The following is a 21,969-nucleotide window of genomic DNA, read 5'->3' as shown; positions in this document are numbered from 1 at the left end:
AATGAATAAAACCTCTGGTTACAAAGTCTCTGTCTCAGCAGACTCCTGTAACACTGTTCTTCTTGCTCAGACGCCCAGTCATCTCTGACTTTTTGCAACCCCATGGACTGCAGCACACCAGGTTTCCCTGTCTCTCACCATATCCTGGAGTCTGCTCAAGTTCATATCCATTAAATCAGTGATGCCCTCCAACCATCTCATTCTCTGCTCCCTTCTCCTCCTGCCCTCAATCTTTCCCAGCATCAGGGTCTTTTCTGATGAGTTGGCTCTTTGCATCAGGTGGCCAAAGTATTGCAGTTTCAGCATCAGCATCAGTCCTTCCAATAAGTATTCAGGGTTGGTTTCCTTTAGGATGGACTGGTTTGATCTCCTTACTGTCCAAGGGACTCTCAAGAGTCTTCTCCAGCACCACAGTTTGAAAGCATCAGTTCCTTGGTGCTGACTACCAGTTAACTCCAGGTCAGAGCCTCGTTCACTAGTCATGCCAGCCTCAACCGTGAATATGATGTGAGTGCTTCCAGAGTCTGGAGCCCGCCAGTGCTGAGCTCTCAGGAACAGATGAATTAGAGTCTCCAAGACCAAGAGGATCAGCTTGAGTGCAATGGCTCAGAAGTTTCTCAGTAGCCTCTTTACATCTTGGAACTTGACTCAGAAACTGAGAGCATAGAGGTTAAAATCAAAGAAAACAAAAATTAGAATTAGTCCATTTAAATCTCTGCGTCTATTGAGAGCAAGGTGGCTTAATTTTACAGACCAGGTGCAAACAGAGAAGGGCATTTTCCCCGGATCATCAGGGAACACAGTGAGACGCTAGACAGAGACAGTAGCCCTGACACAGACACCAGTCACATCAGCCTTGGCAAGAGCCTCCAAAGCTTGGCGTAGACATCGGAGCAGAAAGCTGGAGCTGAAGAAGGGAAAAGTAAACACTATACAGGAGCCAGAAGGACAGAGCTCACAGGGACACACGAGCCATCCCCTGGGATTCCAGGAATAACTGAGGTGAGAGTCTTGGCAAGGACTCCAAGGCCATGGTGGAAGAGACTAGCATCAGGTGAGCATGGATAAATAAATATATATATATGTATTGATAATGATAAAGGTGATGGGTGTGATGGATATGATGACCCTGACTCTTGCCTGAACATGTGATCCCTGGGGACTTAGGAATATAAAATTACGTTTTTCCTAATGGTATTGTAAGTCTCTATAGTACAGAAACTCATCTCGACTTCTAGTATGTTGTTAAACACTCAACACTGGGTGGAGAATATAGATTAAGAGAAAGACACAATTTTCTTTTCTATTTAACGAAAGAAGTGAAAGTGTTAGTCGCCTAGTCACATCTGACTCTTTGCAACCCCATGGACTGCAGCCCACCAGCCTCCTCTGTCCTTGGAATTCACTGGACAGAGGCAAGACACTGGAGTGTGTAGCCCTTCCCTTCTCCACGGGAGCTTCCCAAGATCCAGAGATCAAACCCAGGTCTCCCACATTGTAGAAAGATTCTTTACTATCTGAGCCACCAGGGAAGTCCCTGTTTAATGAGCTTAATACAAAAAGTTTAAGCTTCATCCCTTTGCGCTAGTCCCTTGGTTAGAGGCTGCTTTTTTGCTGGGTCTGCTGAGGACAGAAGCCTGTGTATTCAGTGCTTCACACTGGCCTACTCATCATCACACAACAGCCAGACCCACCTCAAATTGGAAAGTACAATCTCAAAGCCCTCCCAGGTTGGCCCAGCTCTAAGAACAATCAACCCAGAAAACGTGGAATGGAGAAAGCATCTTTGCAGGCATGGACCATTTCCAAAATAATAAATGATGTTGTTATAAACCACAAAATGTGGGGGTCTCTTGTTACACAGCAACAGGTAATTAACACACCCTCGCTGAAGGTCTGTGCCCCACACTTTAGATAACACCATTCTAAAGGGCCGACATTAAGTCACCATTCCAGTGGGGTGAGTGGGATAAAGATGAAAAGCAGAGAGACAGAAAACTAGATGAAGTCAAAAGCCTCGTGTTCTGGTTCCAACTCTATCAGGACTCCCCAGCTGTGTGAGCTCCGTGAGATCATTTCCTCTTCTGTAAAGTGGAATTCATGATAAATACCCATCTGACGTCACACTGTCATTATTAGACTCAGATGAGAGAACCCAAGCAAAAACTTTGTAATATGTGAGATTATATCCCAAGTAAGGGGTTATAATCATCCTCATTATCAAAATCATCTTTATTGATGGGTGTTACAAAGTAAAGCTGGCAAAAGTTAAAATGGTTCAGTCAAAGTGAACAGAACCCACTCTGAGTATTTGGAACAAGGTGAAGATAACATGGGAAATGGCTTACTCGGGTGATGGAAAGGCTGGAAAACCCACCAAGAAGTAATGGGGCAACCAACGATTAATAATAGCAGAAAGTTCCTTAGCTGGAGGGACAGAGGGAGGCGGCAGGATCATAGGAACCCAAGACCTGGGGTCACTTGATAAGAAGCTGGAACCATGGTGGGAGCCAGAGCCAAGAACGAAATGCAACCTCTGCCACGCACTCCTGAAGGCGGCGGGGAGAGGAAATGCCCCTTCCGATGTCTCCCTTCCCAGTGCCCTTCAATAATGGTCCAGTGCCTCCCGTGTGCCAGACCCAGCCAGAAACCAGCTGACACAGGAGGGACAAGCAGATCTGGAGCCAGCAAGCCCTGGGCCAAAGAAGCAGCCTATTCAACCAGAAATGCAATAATGCACTGGAAATGGAAGTAACATACTACAAAGTCCCAAAGACTCCGACTCCAAAAGAGCCTGGCAATTTATCTGGCGCAATCCTTCATTCTCCAGGTGAGGCTTCAAAGAGGAAAATGACATGACTTGTCCCAAATCAGCTGGTTGGGGGAAGCCTGGAACCAGGGCCTCTGAATTCCCAGTTCACTGCTTTTCTTCACAGCATTAACTTTACCATAATGACTAGCAGAAGCACTTCAGCTTCTGTATTCCAATAGTTGATTTCTGAGATGGCTATTTGAACCTGAGAACTCACTTTCCCCTGAAGCAAGGTTACCTAGGCCGACTGTGGTCCCAGTCTGGCTATTGAGCCCTCAGCATGAGAAGAAAGGAGGGCTTCCCAGGTGGCTCAATGCTAAAGAACCCGTCTGACAATGCAGGAGACTCAAGAGACGTGGGTTTGATCTCAGGGTTAGGAAGAGCCCTTGGAGTGAGAAATGGCAACCCGCTCCAGTATTCTTGCCTGGAGAATCCCACAGACAGAGGAGCCTGACGGGCTGCAGTCCATGGGGTCACAGAGAGTCAGACACGACTGAGCGACTAAACACACACACACACACAGGCTAATGAGCATCTTTCTTCCCAGGGCAGAAGAGAGTCTCCCCCATGTCCTTGCTCTGCCATTCAAGGTGTGATGGGCCTGGGGACCCCTGCCACCCCTTACTGCTATTCCTCCCCACAGTGGTCATTCCTGTGGCTGCAGGGCCCGCAATGGAGTAAGAGCACCTGGAAGGCCGAAAGCAGCTTCTTTTTTTTTTTTTAACACCTTTGTACCCTCAGCACCCTTCCAGTAACCAGCCCAGCTCAGTCCTGTGACTGCCAGCATGCCCTCCCTAGAGGGGTCTGAAATAGCAACTTCAAAGAATAGGCATTATTATGAAATCATTTTATATCAGGAAAATGAAAAAAAAAATGTCTTCTGTTTTTCTACTGCAAGTGAAACAGAAACATCTGCGTGCACACACAGAGTGCCCTTAGATGGTGAGGAAAGTGAGGGGAGATGCTGAGAGGTGGGGGCCTGTTATCTGTGAGATGAAGGTTCCATTCTCTGGGGCTGCAGTGGGTTCATTCTCCTGTGATTTGGGCAGAGAATTCTTTAACTGCTGCAAGGGTGCCCACACTAGATCTTCTGGTTTTGGACGTGCCTCCCGCAATTCGTGAGCTCCAATTTCAATAACCAACCACCCAAAAAGAAAGAAATTACCCATCCATCCAAAAACGAGAATGAGGGCAAATTCCCCAGGAACTTAAAATGCAACTTGGGTGCTAATGCAGAAATGGAAACTGAAATACACTTTCTGCTCTGCAGGTCAAAACGCAGAGACGTATTTCCTCAAAACTTGACCCTACCTCCCAGCTGCAGAGAACAGGAAATCCAAGTCTGTAGAGCTTTGCTGCATTCACACTCCAGTGGCCTCAGCCATGAAGCTTCCCTACACTGCAGGGTGGAATTGACTGGTCCCCATGCCTCACCCCCATGCCCCTGTTTCTTTTCCCATCCCACCGGCTCAAGGGCACCAAATACAGTCCTACAAGTAGAGCACTGGCCAATTCAGGAGATGCTATTTCCGTCAACTGCAGTGTGAATGGCACCCCCCGGAGTTGTGCTACGCTTCTATTAGAACATCTTGCCAATGGCAGTGTGTTAAGACTGACACCTACAAGGCCACAAGCTTCTGGCTGAATTACAGTCATCTCTGGGACCCTAGCACCTAGCACAGTACAGAGAATCTCAATGTAACCTTGAAGGGATTTCAGAAGCAATGAATTTGAGAGGAGAGTCAGCACCCCCACTTAGACAGGAAATAAGTAGTTATTTTAAATAGCAGTAGCATCCTAATTAGAGTATGGATTCTTCTTCAAATACCCTTGGATACTTTAAAGAGTAAATATAACAGCGTGATTAAGATCTCTGGCTCTGAGATCAGAAGGATTTGGTTTTGAATCCTTGCTCCACAACTACTAAACCAAAGTTCTCTAAGCTTTAGTTTCCTCATCTGTGAAGCTCTATGGAGATCACACCTTAGTCTAGTGTCTGATACACAGTAATGTGCAGTATGCCTTGGGTGTAATGAAGAAGTAGATTGTTGATGGGAGGGTGGGAGGGAAGAGGGCACAGAATCCGGAGAGATACAGCTTCAAATCTGACACCACTAACACTGTGACCTTAAGTTCCTTTCTTGATCTCAATCTGCTCCTTTTTTAAGATCAAAGGTCATTAGAGGATGTCTCAGGTCCCTTCTCCAGTATCCCCTCCCTCTTCTCTCTCCTGATCCTTTTTTTCTGCTTTCCTTCATATCCTGCAGGTGGTGCTGCTGAGTTAAGAAGAAAACCTGTTTTTCTGCAGCCGGGTTCCCAGCTGCCAAGTCTCTGCTTGAACAGCAAACTGGGAACTAGGGAAGTCACTTACTTGTCGCTGAAAATGCCCCGGGGCAGTAAATGAATCGTTCCGTTTCCTTTCTTGCCTACTTGGCCTCTCCGGGTGCCATGAAAGCTCTCTGGGTGTGGGGAGTCAGCCGGCCCTGAAATTCCAAGTCCAGTTCCACTACTTCCTGGCCAGTGACCTTGAGCAAAGGCATTTGCCCTCTTGAAGTCTCAATACGGACACCCCTGGAAACGGTGGGAAACTTCATTAAATATCGTTCATCAATTGAAGAGCCCAGTGCCTGGCCCATAGTAAATATTCAAGAAATTTATTTCCCTTTCCTTCCCCGCCTTTCACTCACTAAGAACTACGGCTAGTGTTTGAGAAGAAAGGAACTGTGCAGTGCCAGAGTGATGAGAAGGTGGGCTTCCCAAGGGGATTCACTGAGGACAGGACATGTCATCTGAGGCTGGAAAGATGAGGAGGAGAGATATCTGGGGCAAAAGGGCCACCCCGTGCAAAGACAGCAGGTCCTACCCAGCTCCCCTGCCCCATCCTGAGTCTGATCTGTGAGCCCCATCACAGACTGATCCTGAGTCCAGCGGCTGTGTCTCCTGAGCCCGGAACCCACCTTGTTCACACCTCTAAGAAGGCAGTTATCTGCCTGTGTTGTAAGTTATATATATCCAGTCATGTCTCTTTAAGGACTAGGAGTACATTTTATTCATCTTTGGCTTCCTGGAGCCTGGCACAACAAATGCCTCAATGAATAGATGAGCCGACGAATGTACCACCTTGGCATCATCCTGGCTCTTTTTTTTTTGCATGCTAAGTTGATTCAGTCATTTCTGACTCTTTGTGACCCCATGGACCATAGCCTGCCGGCTCCTCTGTCCAGGGAATTCTCCAGGCAAGAATACTGGAGTGGGTTACCGTTTTCTGCTCCAGAGGATCTTCCCGACCTAGGGATTGAACTCATGTCTATTATGTCTCCTGCATTGCAGGTAGGTTCTTTACCACTAGTGCCACCTGGGAAGCCCTCTATTTTCCTCTAAGCTTTTTTTTTTTTTTTTAATGTGGACCATTTTTGAAGTCTGTATTGAATTTGTTACAATATTACTTCCATTTCATGTTTTGGTTTTTTGGCCTCCAGGCATATAGAATCATAGCTCCCTGATCAGGAATTAAATCAACAACCCCTGCATTAGAAGGCGAAGTCTTAACCACTGGGCTGCCAGGGAAGTCCCCTCATCCAGTCGTTCACTGGATGTCTCTATACAAAGGCATCCTGACCTTTAGCTGCACCTCCCCCAACACGTATCTAGCCCTTGATACCTGGTGGGTCCTCAATACATGCTCTCACTGTTGAAATTAAGTTCCATTTTCATTTACTGAGTACCTGATGTGTGCCAGGCACTGGAGATGCAAAGATATGCAAGGAAGGGCTCATTTTAGAAGGATAAAAGTACAGGAACACATATGCAACATTAGCTGTGTTCATATCCCACAGCTAAGTGCTCTGTACATACTCTCCCTCTTAATGCTCACCAAATCCTATGAAATTAGCACCATTTCACAGATGGGGAAAGTGAGGCCCAGCTGGGGAGACTTGTACAGGATGGCAGAGCCAGACTGAAAGCCAGGAGTCTGGCATGAAAGGCCTTGCCACTCAGCATTGTGTCGTGAACATGTGCAGGTGTGTGTATACACATCATGTGTTCAGTGATTTGTTCAGAGTGATGTGTTCAGGGCTCAGGACTCTGATGGAAGTTGGGAAAGATTTCCCAGAGGAGAGTCAGGAAGGGCTTTCCAGATGGATCATGGTGCCAGTGGGGAAGGTGCTGGAGAGGGAGAGGAAGGAACATTCTAGAAGGAGAGAAGAGGTGTGCAGTCTGCAGAGAACATGGCAGTGAGACAGAGCCTGTCTGGGAGATGCCGGCTGCTCCTTCCCTCTAGAAGGTCAAGTGCTGAGTCTAGAACAGGCCGTCTCAGGAAAAGACACAGTACTAAAGACTCTAGAAACACATTCTCTAGAGATAAGTCTAACAAATAGAAAGCTCCCCCACTCCACCCCACCCCTTTTAAAGAGCTGATCTGTGTGACTTGCCTGCTTTAGTCTGGGTAATCATACATACAAAGGCCTCAAACACTTATTCAACATTCACTAAACACCTACCAGGTGACAGGCACTTGCCAAAGAGCACCCAATCTGGGCTGTGTATGTTGTACAATGGGAGCTGGTGGAACAATAAGGTTTGAATCTGTCCAGGTTTGAATCTCAGCTCTGGTAAACACTCACCTTGCACAAATTGCTTCTCCTGTCTGTCTCGTGTTTCCTTGGGTGTTCACAGAATACTGATAAACAGCAATCATACAGGACCGTTGTTTTAAATGAATTCTTTTATGTAAAGGGCTTAGAACACAACCTGGAAGATAGTAAGCATTTAGTAGATGCTGGATATTTACATGTGTGCTTCCATTGAAAATTTACTCCTGATTGAACACCTACTAAGTGCCAAGCACTGGGTTAGAAGCAGGTTAAGAGATATTAAAGAGAGAACCAGGGGGCCAAAATGGCATCACTTGTGCTAAATCCCATGATACCAAAACTGGATTTAAAACCTGACTTACCTGCAATTTCAACCTTCCCCCAAAATGTAATCTTAATCACCCAGTCTGGAATTTTCTGGTTGGCACCAATGAGGTAATCTGTCACAGGGGTGTGTCCCTCCCCCTCCCCCCTCTCCCTTTGACAGGCAATTTGCATGACAAAGATGTCTGCTGGTCCTTTCCCCAAAAGAAGAGTTTCTGGCCTGAAACGATGTTTTCCTTTGCAACGTTTTCCTTTGCTGAAAGGATGTTTTCCTCTGCCCCTCCTGCCCATAACACCTTCCATTTGGTCCACCCCTCCAAGTACCTATCTACTTGATGTGTGTATGTGTGAGTCACTCAGGTGCGTCCAACTCTTTGTGACCCCAAGGACTGTAGCCCGCCAGGGTCCTCTATCATGGAATTCTCCTGGCAAGAATACTAGTGGAGTGGGTTGCCATTTCCTTCTCCAGGGGATCTTCTGACCCAGGGATCAAACCTGGGTCTCCTGCACTGCAGGCGGATTCTTTCCCTCTGAGCCACCAGGGAAGCCCATTTACTCCATGGTTTGCTGCCTGATTCATGAGTGGTTGAGTAAAGCCAATTAGATCTTCACATTTACTCACTGAATTTTGCTTTTTAACAGAGATGAGTAAGACTGCAGCCATTGTACTCCAACAGGGTAGAGTTTAGTAAGACTGAGGCTTATGACAGAAGTGATTACAACACAGAGGAATAGTCCTATATTGATAATAATAATAATGAGGAATTCTCATCTGTGGTGTGATTCTTGGGTGTGAAGCTCTGTGTCAAGCTGCCTGTGTATCTGATCCTCCCCACAGAGCTTTAGAGAGAGACCATCATTGTCTCTAGCTCTGCTTGAAGAAACAAGACTTCTCAGGAAAGGATGCAGCTGTTGTCTCGGTTCAGAGCAGAGGCCACGCTTCCAAGTAGGATGCGCAGAGCTGGGGAGTGCGGGGTGGACGGTGGACACGAGGAAGGAGCAAGTTCACCCTCCAGTGGGTGAGAGGGGAAGCCACACAGGGGAGGTGATGTCTGAACCCTGCCTTAAAGGATGCTGATGCTGAGAAAGACGAGGGGTTGGGGGAGGGGAGGCGGGGGGGGGCGGGTCGCAGAGCTCGTGCCGCAGAGGTCTGGGTGTAAGAACATCAGGCAAGTAGCAGAAGGAAGCTGGGGTGGGGGAGGCCTTGAGTGCGGATCTATGGGGTTCAGACTGTTCCTGCAGAAGACGGAGACTTTTTGCAGGTTTCCAATCAGGGACACGCTGCTCTCCACTAGCCCCTCGGCCCGCCCCGCCTCCGGAATCTGGGCCAAGCCAGGATCCTCTGGCTTCTCATTAACGCGCGGGTCAAGAAGCCCGTCCGGCCTCCATACGGCGCGTAAATAATTGACAGTGATGGAGCGTGTTTATGTGGGATGCCCGCCAGTCGCCTGGCTCCTTCAGCCTCAGTGCTTCCTCTCGCTCCGCTAGCCAACAAGGTCCCCGGGGACCCGCAGGGAGGCTCGGAGGCTCGGGAGCACCCGAGGACTCCGTCCAGCCAGGCTGTGCCGTGGGAGGCAGGGATTTCACGGTCCGGAAACGCCCGGAGCCCTCGGTCCTGGTTCCCAGGGAAATCACGTCCACTCCAACCCCGTGAAGGCCTGAAGGGGCCTTTCCAGCTCTCAGCACATTTCTCAGAAAACAAGACAGAAAGGGCTGAGGCAGCCTGGGGGACTGAGCCTAGGCGGGCCTGGAAGTGAGGAGCCGGCTGGGGAACGCCGGGTGGGTGGGGGGTTCCTGCCTGAGCCTGCAGGCACTCGGGCTGTGAAGATCATCAACCCCTGTTCTACCTGTCCCCCGTGGAAAATATTTAATCCATCTGCAAAAATTAAATGGCACAAGTGTGACTGTGATTATTAAGAAGAAATATACATACTTGCTCTTCATCCTGGTTCCTTACATAGAATTCCTAAAACTCTTGGAATTTCGGAGGTGAAGAGAGTGATCAAGGTGTCTTTTGTTATTTAAGTGAGGTAACTTTTGGAAAGCCCCAACTTCACCTAAGGATGGGGGCGGGTTGCCAGGGAGACCAGCCAAGTGATTACAGGGTGGGAAATTTCAGCCCTACCCTGTAACCTCTGGGGAGGGGAGAAAGTCTGGTGATTGAGTTCAGTTGCCTAAGGCCAATGATTTAATCAATTGTTCTGACTTCCTGAAACCTCCATAAAAATCCCAAGAGATGGGCTTTCTGAGAGCTTCTGGGTTGAAGAACCAAATTCCTCCACATGCCAGAGTGATGGTCCTCAAACTCCACAGGGGCAGAAGCCCCCGCGTTTGGGACCTCATCCTATGTATCTCTTCACCTGGCTATTGATTCATATCCTTTCATATTCTTTGTAATAAACCAGTAGTCTAGTAAGTGAATTGATTTCCTGAGTTCTCTGAGTCGCTCTGGCAAATTAATCCAGCCCAAAGAGAAACATGGGAATCTCCAATTTATTGGTAGTCAGTCAGAAGCACAGGTAATGATCTTGACTTGCCGTAAACATCTGAAGTGAGGGTGGCCTTGTGGGCCTGAGCCCTTAGGCTGTGAGATATGATGCTACTTCGGATAGCAGTAGTGACAGAAGTCAGTTAAGTTGTAGGACACGCAGATGGTGTCTCGAATTTCTCGGCGGTGTGGGAAAAAACACATGTCTTAATTAGTGTCAGTCATATGGATAAAATCAAGATAATATCCAATTTAATATGGTCCTGTGACCTCTATTGAAGTTGCATTCAACTACACTGTGACACCAACAACTGTTTTATTCAAATTTGTATCTAAACCAAGTCAGTGAGATGTTGTGAATTCAGCTGGGTGTGGAAGCTGAAGATAAGTTCAAGCTGAATAGAAAGATGCCTTTGCTCAAATCTAGGCAGAAAAGGAGATGGCTAAATTGTATAAGGACTGCCACCAGTTAAAATTAGTAAGAAAGCTTCCAAAATTTACTGAAATGTTCAGATTTTATTAAATTATTGCTGCAACTCTGAATTATCTTATTAAATACACTAACTTGTAATACTAAGCTAAAGAAATACCTGGCAATGGCTTCATCACGAGTGCGTGCACACGCGCACACACACACAAACACACAAATTCTCATTATTTGTGGTAGTTATGCTTCATAAAGTTGCCATGAACACTGTATTAATGCTGTACCACTGTTCCTAGGGGAAATATAAGATTAGGTTCCTGTGAACCTCTGGTCACAACATTTTCATCAATCCATCAATTCGTAACGTTGTCTTCTGTTTAAAGGTGTTGGTTTAGTCACTAAATCATGCCCAACTCTTTGCAACCCCATGGACTATAGCCCACAAGTCTCCTGTGTCCATGGGATTTCCTAGGCAAGATTACTGGAGTGGGTTGCCATTTCCTTCTTCAGGGGATCTTCCTGATCCAGGGATCAAACTTGGGTCTGGTGCATTGCAGGCAGATTCTTTACCAACTGAGCCACCAGGGAAGCCCATATTTAATTTATGTTGTTGATTCATCAACACTGAACTCACAGTTAACAACACTATAACCCATGTCAGAAAGAAGCTTAGCTCATACACCTATATTCCCCATAAGATATGTCATAACCATTTATGCTTAGGGGACTACACAATATAAGACACTTTGCTTGGGGGCGATTTTAAACAGCAAAATCACCCAAAAGAAGCCCAAAAATACTCAAAAGATGTCACTAAATAGATTACAGAAAGGACCCTTGTTTACAACACAAGAGCTTAAGTAAGAAGACTGTGCACTGTTCAGGTGGGAATGTGAGTGCTGGGTGAGTCAAATGTTTTCACTGTTCTACACACGACCACAAATGATGGTGAAAGAACCGCGAATGTAAGTTTGGGGGTTACAAGCAAATATTAGCAAGTACGCAAATTTGCAAAAGCAGACTTCACAAATAATGAGCATCAGTGGTGAGTGGTATATGTATTATACTCGAGTATGGTCCCCAGGGATGCTAGCCCATTGGAAACCCTGTCCTCTGGTTTCAGGCCCTCCAAGCAGATACGGAACAGCTGCAGCTGTGGTTGGCGGCTTCTCATGGTTCTGAGCAGCATTCACATGCAAAGAACGCTTAGCCAATGCTTTCTCTGTGGACTATTTAAAACAACCTGCTCTACTCTCTGCCTAGGAGTGTCTCCTAATACATCCTCCCAGTTAGTGGCAACTTTGGTCCAAAGGCTCACCCAGCACCCTCCTCCTTGAGCCCCCACCTGACTCCCACACAGGCAGCTGAACACTCCCATCTCTCCATGGCCCCCTTAGACCTTGTGCGATAACAGGATCCATTGTCCTCTCTGTATCCCCACCTAGGGTTCTAGACCCAGAGAGCAAAAACCACATCTAGTTCATTTTTTTTTCATTCCCCATACCTGGCACAGTTCCCAATGACCAGGAGCTGCTGAGTGTTTTGAATCACTGAAGAGCAGAAATGACAGGCTCATCCCAGATCATCCAGCCTCAGGATGCTCAAAGTGGGGACCACGACCAATCAGCAGCCCCACTGGGGAGCCTGTCAGCAATGCAGATTCCCTGGCTCCTCCCCAGACCCTTGGAATCAGAATTTCTGGAGAAGGGGCCAGCAATCCATATTGTAACAAATGTCCCAGAATACTCTTGTGCCCGCTAGATTCCAGAAGCTCCGAGTTTGTTTGACTCCCCTCCACCCCATTCCTTTATAGTGGAGGATTGGTAAAGAGACACGTTTCCTCAAAGGCACACATTTGGTTAAGGGCAGAGGTAGAGAAAGAGCCCACAGTTCTAACTCTCGATCCTGAGCATCCCACAGCGGGGAGACCAGCAGCTGCCCTCGCTGAAACCAACCCTTCTCAGTGTTTGTCCACAAGACAAGTATGGTTTTCTTCTTGGTCCTCATTCATGGATCTCCTCTTCCTCTTCTTCCTCCCCCTCCTTTTTCTTTTCCCCTGCTCTTCTTCCTCTCTCACCCTCTCTTCCCCTATCCTTCAACTTGGAGAAATAGCTTAAACTCTCTGGGGCACCTACTTCCTTTGCATGTCAAATGGGAACAACCACTCCTCCCCTAGCCAATTCAGGTCAACCCTAAGAACACAAGTTACCTCCAAGTAGATACTCTGGTGATGACTAGAATGACACCATTTAGGGGAAAGGCCTTGAGAAATTAAAAACGTCCACTCAGAGGGCAAGACTTAGCTTTAAACCCTTCCCCCATTAGGTTGTCAGCCGGGTCCCCACCCAGCCCCCCCTGCCCCCACCATCCTCTCCCTCAGCTCTGACAACAGGATTTGTTTTTCTCTACAGTGGGCGCGGGGTTATACATACAGGCAACTAGGTGAATGTTCTGGGAGGCCGTTAGCGTTTCTCAGAATGAGTCATTTTTTCAAAAATAACAAAACCTCTCGACATCACTTGATTTCAGCATTCTCGCCAGGCTCTTGTAACCTCTTTTGCAATTGCATTCCAAACACGCCTGACTTTTTTCTCAGGCTTGATGGCAAGTCCCCCGCTCCCAGCAGAAGGACTGAGACACAAAGAAACCAAGCCCCAGGATCTGCGCTTTCTGGTCCAGAATATGTGTAGATTTCAGATGCTAGGAGGAAAATGTTTGGAGGCTCTGGATAGGCCGGGAGGGTGGTGCATAAGATCAAAGAGGCTGCCCTGGCTTCCAGCCTGCAGTTACTCACTGGACTTTGACAAACCACCCTGCTGCATCTCCTTCTCAACCCTAATTAGGACTGAATAAGGATCCCAAGGGGCTTCCCAGGTGGCCCAGTGGTAAAAGAATCCATCTGCCAACGCAGGAGATGCAGGAGACTTGGGTTCCATCACTGGGTTGGGAAGATCCCCTGGAGGAGGAATCAGCAACCCACTCCAGTATTCTTGCCTGGAGAAACCCATGGACAGAGGAGCCTGGCCAGTTACAGACCATGGGGTCACACAGAGTCAGACATGACTGAGCAACTGAGCACGCACACACACACACACTACAAGGATCCCAAGAGTGATAACTAACCATTGCTTAATGTGTCATGGTTTTACGAAGCACATTTCGCCTCCATCACCTCCTAGAGAAGCTTAGAGAAAGTAGACGTCTTGCCTGACTTCTGACAGTTGATGATGGTCATAGTCTCCATGCACTGAGTGAGCCAGGAGCTTTATCGCTTCTATCCACCAATGCCCAGATAGGTTGTTACTCTTCCCATTTTCTAGATAGAGAAACTGAGGCTCAGAGAGGTTAAGTAACTTTTCCAGTGTCCCACAGCAAGTGGCAGAGCTGGAAGTGAAACCCAGATGTGTCTGACTTCAAAGCTTGTATCTTTTCCAACCTCTCAGAGGCAAATCCTGCTCTCCAAACACTTTGCACATTATTCCACTGACATTTATTGTGGATTTGAATTTTCACTCTATGTACCTCCATCCTATGAGCTCCTCAAAGCAAAGCAGTGCTTCATTCATCTCTGTACCCTCAGCACGCAGCTTGCTTGGATCGGTGCCTTGACACAGAGGCACGTACCCACCATTGGATGAAATCCCTGATGGACTCAACCTCTGGCCCTCAAAAGGCAGAACTGGGTGTGTTCTGTACACACACTGCTACCCCCATTCCAGAGCACTCGGAGCCTATAGTCTCCAGGAAGTTAGATAAACCTGCTCCCTGTACCTCCTGACCTTAGTAAAGACATCTCACCTCCCCAAGTTCCCAGCTTTCTCATCTGAGCAAATATGTTACCGGACAAGAGACCTCAGAGGACCTCCAGGCTCTCACAAGTGATGCTTCTGAAAAGGCATTGAGATTTCTCAAGAAGACAGGGCCTAGCACACTTGTTGGCTGAATAATAGTTGTTTGCAAAAAGGGCATAGCAAAGCTCTTAAAGAGAATCCATAACATTGATCCAGGAGTATACTTTGCATTTGCTCTTGTTTCTACAAGATCCTTGCACAAAAGGGGAAGTAAAACCTCAGAAGTCTTAACTCTGTGTGACTAAAATCCTGTGTGAATGAAAATCAGATATCGGTATCACTATTGTGTCTGCCTCGCATTAGGACTCAAGGTGGGTGTCACATTCCCACGGCCCCCACTCTCTCAAGCTGCCCCATCACCAAGTTGAGTGGGGTGACCCTCTGCCACATTTAGGTCAGGGCACACATCACTTTTGCGTTAAAACTGCCTGCTTATTTCTCTCTTCTCCCGGCGGCTGTGCACCCGTATTTATCTATTTCCTAGTACACTTCATACCCGGTGGCTCTTTACATCTTCAGCATTTTGCCAGAGTGCAAGCAGGAGCTGTCACTTAAGAAATGTTCGATGATGGTGCAACTTCCCCAGTTCCAGACTCCTGCAGAATCCTGTTCTGAGGGCACATCCACAGGATAACCCCGGGAACTAGGGAGCATATCTCTCCTTGTCCCCATTTTAAAGATAAAGGCACTGAGACTCAGAATGCTGACAGACTCATCCCACACACAAATCACAAAACCGCAGACCATGCGATCTGGGGTGGGAGGGGGTCCTTGATAGCCATGCAAAACAGGGCTCATCCAGCCTGGTTTTAACAAAAGAATCTTATTTTTTTTTCCCCAGTTAAATCTTACTCAGAATCACAATGCAAGTAGTTTGGTTGGGAGAATCTACCCTTGATAATAAAAAAGTATAACAATTGAACACTCATCATTTCAGCCCCTGAGCTGGCCCTCAGGAGGAAGGAGAGGGTCCAGCAACAACATTGGAAAGCCACCGATCCAAACAGACGTTCTAGAATACCTGCGTTTAAGTTCTAATCTTGTGTTCCTTCAACTGCGGTGGCCGCTCCCCCAAGGTTGCCTTCCTCATTCAAAAACTCCCTTGCGGCCAGCGCTGTGAAGTTCTGCGCTCAGTGCTGCCGGGGAGGCCCAGGTAGGTTGGCCCTGGGGTCCAAGGATCTGCTTCGGTCTCCAGTCCTGCCGTTTCCTGGCTGGGAACCTTGGAAAAGGCAATCTCTTCCCTGGAGCCTTGGCTACTTCACCTCAAAGTGACCCCAAAGCTTGGACTGAATCAGAATCCATTGTCCCATGAGTGTAGTAAATACCCTAAGGATGGATCTTGACATCTGCATGCGCTCCAGAAGTGTCGATGGCATCTGCTGATGCAGGGCTCTCCAAGGTGAATCCCCAGGAAGGACGTGAGATCACGTTCGTTAGGATGTCCATGATTTTATTTTAATGGTCACAGCTCATCCTACAAGTGAATGGGGTTTATGTTTATGGCAGCGATGTTTGTGCTAAAGACATGGATGTAAATGAATGAAATGTGGGTTGGCTTCATCTCAAATGTGAAGTTAGCAGAATTACAGGTGGAAAACAGGTGTGGCCAGCAAGGAGCAAGAACACCTGAATGGATGGGGTTTGGGAGCCTGAGTGCACAGGTTAAAGAGAAGGGTGGGGTGGAGAGCCACACTTCGTGTGCTTGGCTTCTGTTTCCTCACCCCCAGCCGGCTGTCTCTTGGAGTTGATGACAGGTGCCTTGCAGCACACATAATTCCATCAGGTAACGCTGTCTAAGTTGGAAGCCTCCCAGATCCCCTGCAGGTCTCGAAGGGAAGTAGACAACGAGGGCTCAGGAAAGAAGCCTCCAGGAGCAGCTTTTCCACTCTGCCTCTCATATCTCCATCTTGATCTGAAAGGTGGCCCCTGGCTGGCAGCAGCCAGCTTCTGCAGGAGCCTCTGAATTCCAAGTTCGAAGTCGTTTGTTATTTTTAACAATAATAATAATCCTCTAACACGTGTATTGTGGACCCGGTCTTCACTCCATTGCATCACTGCCTTTGAAATCCTCGTGTCTCGTGGAACGAGAAAGCTGGACAAGGGCCATAAGCCCTTCTTGGGAGATGAGGAAACAAGTCTCCCACTTGCTGTGGGTCGCGGAGCACATAGATGGCAGCATGCACGTGGACTGGAACGTGGGATCTTCACTCCAATTCCAGTCCTCTTTCTAAAGGCTGTTCCTCCTGGAAACTTCCAGTAACCCACAAGCGAAGAAGGGAAGGGCCAGTGCCCCTGCCTTGAGCCTGGTCAGCCAAAGGTCTCTGGCAGGCATGGGGGCCTCCCTGCATGACGACATGACCCAGGGCATCAGAACAGCAAGGCTCGGCCAGCAGCATTCTTGTAAATTCCTGGCCCGGCGCTCTGAGCCTTCACCAGCATTTCCAGGTCTCTCTCGTCTTCCTTCTGTGGTCGGGTCAAGGGAAGCAGGTTCCCCTGGGGCATCCACTGACTTGCCCTTTCTTCGAGTCCCAGAGCCCATGGACAGACTAGGTTCAGAGGTCTCAAGGCCAGAGTGAAAACATCCCCACACAAGGGTTTCAGAGTGGTGTGTGCATGCTAAGTCACTTCAGTCTTATCTGACGCTTTGCGACCCTATGGACTGTAGCCCGCCAGGCTCCTCTGTCCATGAGGATTCTCCAGGCAAGAATATTGGAGTAGGTTGCCATGCCCTCCTCCACGGGATCTTCCCAACTCAAGGATCAAACCTGCATCTCTTATGTCTCCTGCGTTGGTCAGCGGGTTCTTTATTACTAGCGCTACCCAGGAAGCCCAGAGTAGTAGAGGCTGCAATCCAGTGTGACCCGAGAAGCTTGTTCAAAGCGCGTGCACCCACCGTGCATCTCTCCAGGTATGTCACAGTTTCTGTTGAGCTGGGCAGGTGTATTTTCAACAAGCTCTCCAGCTTACTCCTACTTGCCTCACCAACAAACCCAGAGCCAAAGAAGGTACCTCATCTTACAGAGAGGGAAACTGAGTCCCACAGAGGAGAAGTTTCTAGAAGTTATCAGAGGAAACTGGGGACTCTGTGACTCAGAACGAGGCATTCTCCTTTCTGAGCCTCAGTTGCCCCAGCAGTGAAAAGCCACCTTTAAGTCCCTTTTCACTGACACTCTGTTTCTATGAGGTATAAATCCAGCTCAATCTCCTAAAGCCAAACAGAGCGTCAGGTGGAGGAGACAGGGCCCCCAGAGGAACAATTCTTCAGAGTTCTTCCTTGGCGCAACAAAGACCAAGCTCTTGCACTTGCATCCCAAAGCTCAACTTAAGATCCTTCATTATTAAAAGAGGTGTAGAGAATAGAGGAGATTAAAAAGATGAGGGAAGGCATGACATGGGGAGCTGTGGTGCCTTCCCAGTCCTCATTCCTGTTCTCTGTTTCTGCTGATTTTCATTGATGATGTTCTGGAAAAGCTGACAGCAAAGAAATCAACTCAGTCCATCCTAAAGGAAATCAACCCTGAATATTCATTGGAAGGACTAATGCTGAATCTCCAATACTTTGGCCACCTGATGTGAAATGCCAGCTCATCTGAAAAGACCTTGATGCTAGGAAAGATTGAAGGCAGGAGGAGAAGAGGGGATAGAGGATGAGAGGATTGGATGATATCACTGACTCAATGGATATGAGTTTGAGCAAACTTTGAACTGTGGTGTTGGACTCTTGAGAGTTCCTTGAACTGCAAGGAGATCCAACCAGTGCATCCTAAAGGAAATCAGTCCTGAATATTTATTGGAAGGACTGATGCTGAAGCTGAAATTCCAATACTTTGGCCACCCAATGTGAAGAACTGACTCATTTGAAAAGACCCTGATGCTGGGAAAGATTGAAGGTGGGAGAAGAGGACGACAGAGAATGAGATGGTTGGATGGCATCACCGACTCAATGGACATGAATTTGAGTAGCCTTAGGGAGTTGGTGATAGACAGGGAGGCCTTGGCGTGCTGCGGTTCATGGGGTCACAAAGAGTCAGACACAACTTTGCGACTGAACTGTACTGAAACTCTGGGAGATAGTGAAGGACAGGGAAGACTGGCATGCTGAAGTCATTGGGGTCACAAAGAGTCAGACACGACTGAGCGACTAAACAACAACAACCTCCCACCCCAGGAGTGGAACCTTGGCTAAGTCAACTATTAAAGTCCACCTACCTACAAACAGTGATTGGTCCAAGAGTAAGCAATGATCTAAACTGACCTGATAAGAGTGAATTGCAAGATACCTACTGAAAACAGGAGAAAAATAATTTTCTGTCTCTATTTGAATATGATACAAAGTACATAACCAAGGAAGTGCTGGAAGTCATCTTGCAAACAGAAGGAGAACCAGCATTAAAGGAAATGGATATTATAGGAGGCAGAGTAAAGAAATAGAGGTCTTTAGAGGCATTTTTCAGCTAACTACTGGCTCAAGCATTGCCTGAAGCATACACTGTAGAACTAACTCCTGGTGTGATGGGACTTGGAGGTAGGGCTTTGCTGTTCTTTCCCACTCTGCTATTCAAGGACACAGCCAGAAAATAGCCAGGAATCAGGTCACCCTTCACAGACATCGAATCTGCTGGCTTCTGTGAATCCTCTTAGACTTCCAGCCTCTAGAACTGTGGTTTACTGTCTGAGTCACCGAGTGTATGATATTTTTTGTTATAGCAGCCCAAAAGGACTAAGACATCCTAGGCATGAATGCTTTGCCAGTAGAGAAGAAGATGAGCAACCAAACCCATCCCAGCTTCATGTCAAAAGAGTTCATACTTATCAGCTTATCAAGGATTTTCTCTGCTCCCTGCCTATCCCAGAATCTTTTGCAGTTAGGTGGGACCACATAGCTACTTCTGATCAATGAATTGTGAAGATAAGAATCAAGGATGTTAAGAACTAGTGTCCCTCCTTTATCATTCTCTTCTCCACGAGAGACTTTGGTGATCACGTGTCCCAGGAGATGCTTGTGTTATTATGTAAAGTGAAAGTCGCTCAGTCATGACCGACCCTTTGTGACCCCATGGACCATATAGTTCAAGAAATTCTTCAGGCCAGAATACTGGAGTGGGTAGCCATTGCCTTCTCCAGGGGATCCTCCCAACCCAGGAATCAGACCCAGATCTCCTGCATTGCAGATGGATTCTTTACCAGCTGAGCCACAAGGGAAGCCCAAGAATACTGGAGTGGGTAGCCTATCCCTTCACCAAGGGATCTTCCTGACCCAGGAATCAAACTGGGGTCTCCTGCATTACAGGCAGATTCTTCACCAACTGAAATATCAGGGAGGCCCGTTTATTGTGTAAAGCCACAAGATTTTCAGGGTTTATCTGTTATCACAGCAGAGACAATTCCATCCTAATACATACTCCAGAATTTAAATGGAGGGTACACACAGAGAATTGGACACAAAAAGGTTTCCCGTTGATGTCAAAGCTCTAGAGTAGGAACCAGTAAGTTTTTGCTAGTAAAAGCAGAAGAGGAGATAACTCGGTTATAAGAAATAGGTTCAGTTCTGAGCAATTATATGGTATCCAACTACCTTTGAGCCTCTGTGAGGCCTAGTCCTGAGAGTCTTGTTCATTCTGTGATGCTGGTAGTGATATATTCCTGACTCCCCAAGGAGCTTGACCCGAATTTTGGAAGCTCCTTTATTCCTATATGTATCCTCAGAACTGGGCTTCCCTAGTGGCTCAGCAGTAAAGAATCTGCCTGCAATGCAGGAGCACCCATGATCCCTGGGTGGGGAAGATATCCTGGAGAAGGGCATGGCAACCCACTGCAGTATTCTTGCCTGGAGAATCCCATGGACAGAGGAGCCTGGTGGGTTACATAGGGTCACGAAAAATTGGACACAATTGAAGTGAGTTAGCACACACACACACATCCTCACAATCACCCCATGAGTTGAAGTTATTTGAATGTCTCTGCAACCCAAAGAGGCTGCCAACACACCAAGCCTTTATGATCTGAACCCTGTTGGCTTTTGAAGCCTGCCTCCTCTATGTGTTTCTCAGGTTCTCCCTGAGCACCGGCTACATTTGCCAGACTCACCTAGCCCTCTCAAGCCTCTAAGCTTGGTGGTTCTTGCTTTAACTCAGGAATGACCTTCCCACTGTTTCATTTGTTAAACGTCTGTTCATCCTTCAAACCCCAGCCCAAGGCCAGCCTTTCCTGAGACTGCCAGTTTCTCAAACTAGAATTAGTCACTTCCTTTTCTTCTCTTCCATGGTGCTCAAACTCTGAGATTTTGTTTTTCACTCGTAAGACAGGTATAATAATAATTTGTACTTTACTGGCTGGCTGAGAAGGTCAAAGGAAACCATGTGTGGGAAAACTCTTAGAAAAATAAAACAGACTGTCAAAAAAAAAAAAAAAGAAAAGAAAAATATTAAAAACTATGTCAACATGAATTTGTGTTGTGATAGTGCTTCCCTCCAGGAGAGCATATTTCATTCTAGCTAATGTTATGGTTTGCCTTGTACTTTCCTCCTTTCTCTGTTATCAATTAGGGTATTTTTTGGTTGTGTTAAGAAATTCTGTCTACCTCAAGCACCCTCCCTAGTAAAAAGAAATGCAAATGATATATACAGATTCCTTACCAGTTAAGAGCTGTGTTTGGCTCCAAGTAACCAAATCTCTAAACTTAGTGGTTTAAAATGGCAAGGGGTTCTCTGCAAGAGGTCCAAAGGGGAGTTGGGGCCTGATGTCACTAAACAGTCTGTGCAGTGCTCCTAGCCTTTTCCTCAGGCTCATAGCTTGTCTGCTGCAGCTGCAACCAACATGTCCTTTCTTATCCCAGTAGGAAGAAGGAGCTAAGGGAGACACATCCCCAGCAGATAATACACTTACATCTACTGGCTAAGTCACATGATCATCCCAAACTGCAAGGCAGCGTTGAGCTTTCCACCTTCTAGAATAGAGAAAGTGCAGCGGGGATATGTGCTGAGTGAACCAGTCTATATTATCTGCCACAAGCAAGCTCTCGGAAAGAAGGAAAAGCTGAACAGCCAGATGTCAGAAACTAAGGTACAGTTTTCTTCAGGGTGTTACTAACCAGATCAGTTCTAGCCATTTGATGTTCTTGAGTCCTGATTTATTTTCCCATAGCCTGATTTTTCCAGTTGGAGGCAAATGCCTACTCCTTGGCTAGAGGAGTGCAGGAACTTCGGTGAGCAAGCCACCCAATGTGGCATGCATGCAATGAGGGAAAGGGAGAGCCCAAAAAGAAAATGAGAAAGCAAGGCAGATGAGAAACAAGAAGTCCTTACGTTGCCCTTATTAGGATGCCATCTCCCTGGAAACAGAATTCCTGACTTCCTCTTCTGCACATCTGTGGCTGTACCTGGCAAAATGCTGCAGTCAACCAGTCCATGATTTTATTCTTCAGCCAGGAGCTGGAATTTGTTTTCTCCTCTTTGTTTTGATTTGTGTCCGTG

This window comes from Muntiacus reevesi, chromosome 12, assembly GCF_963930625.1.
Source record: "Muntiacus reevesi chromosome 12, mMunRee1.1, whole genome shotgun sequence".
Classification (NCBI taxonomy): domain Eukaryota; kingdom Metazoa; phylum Chordata; class Mammalia; order Artiodactyla; family Cervidae; genus Muntiacus; species Muntiacus reevesi.
Note: the sequence above shows the minus strand (reverse complement) of the source record.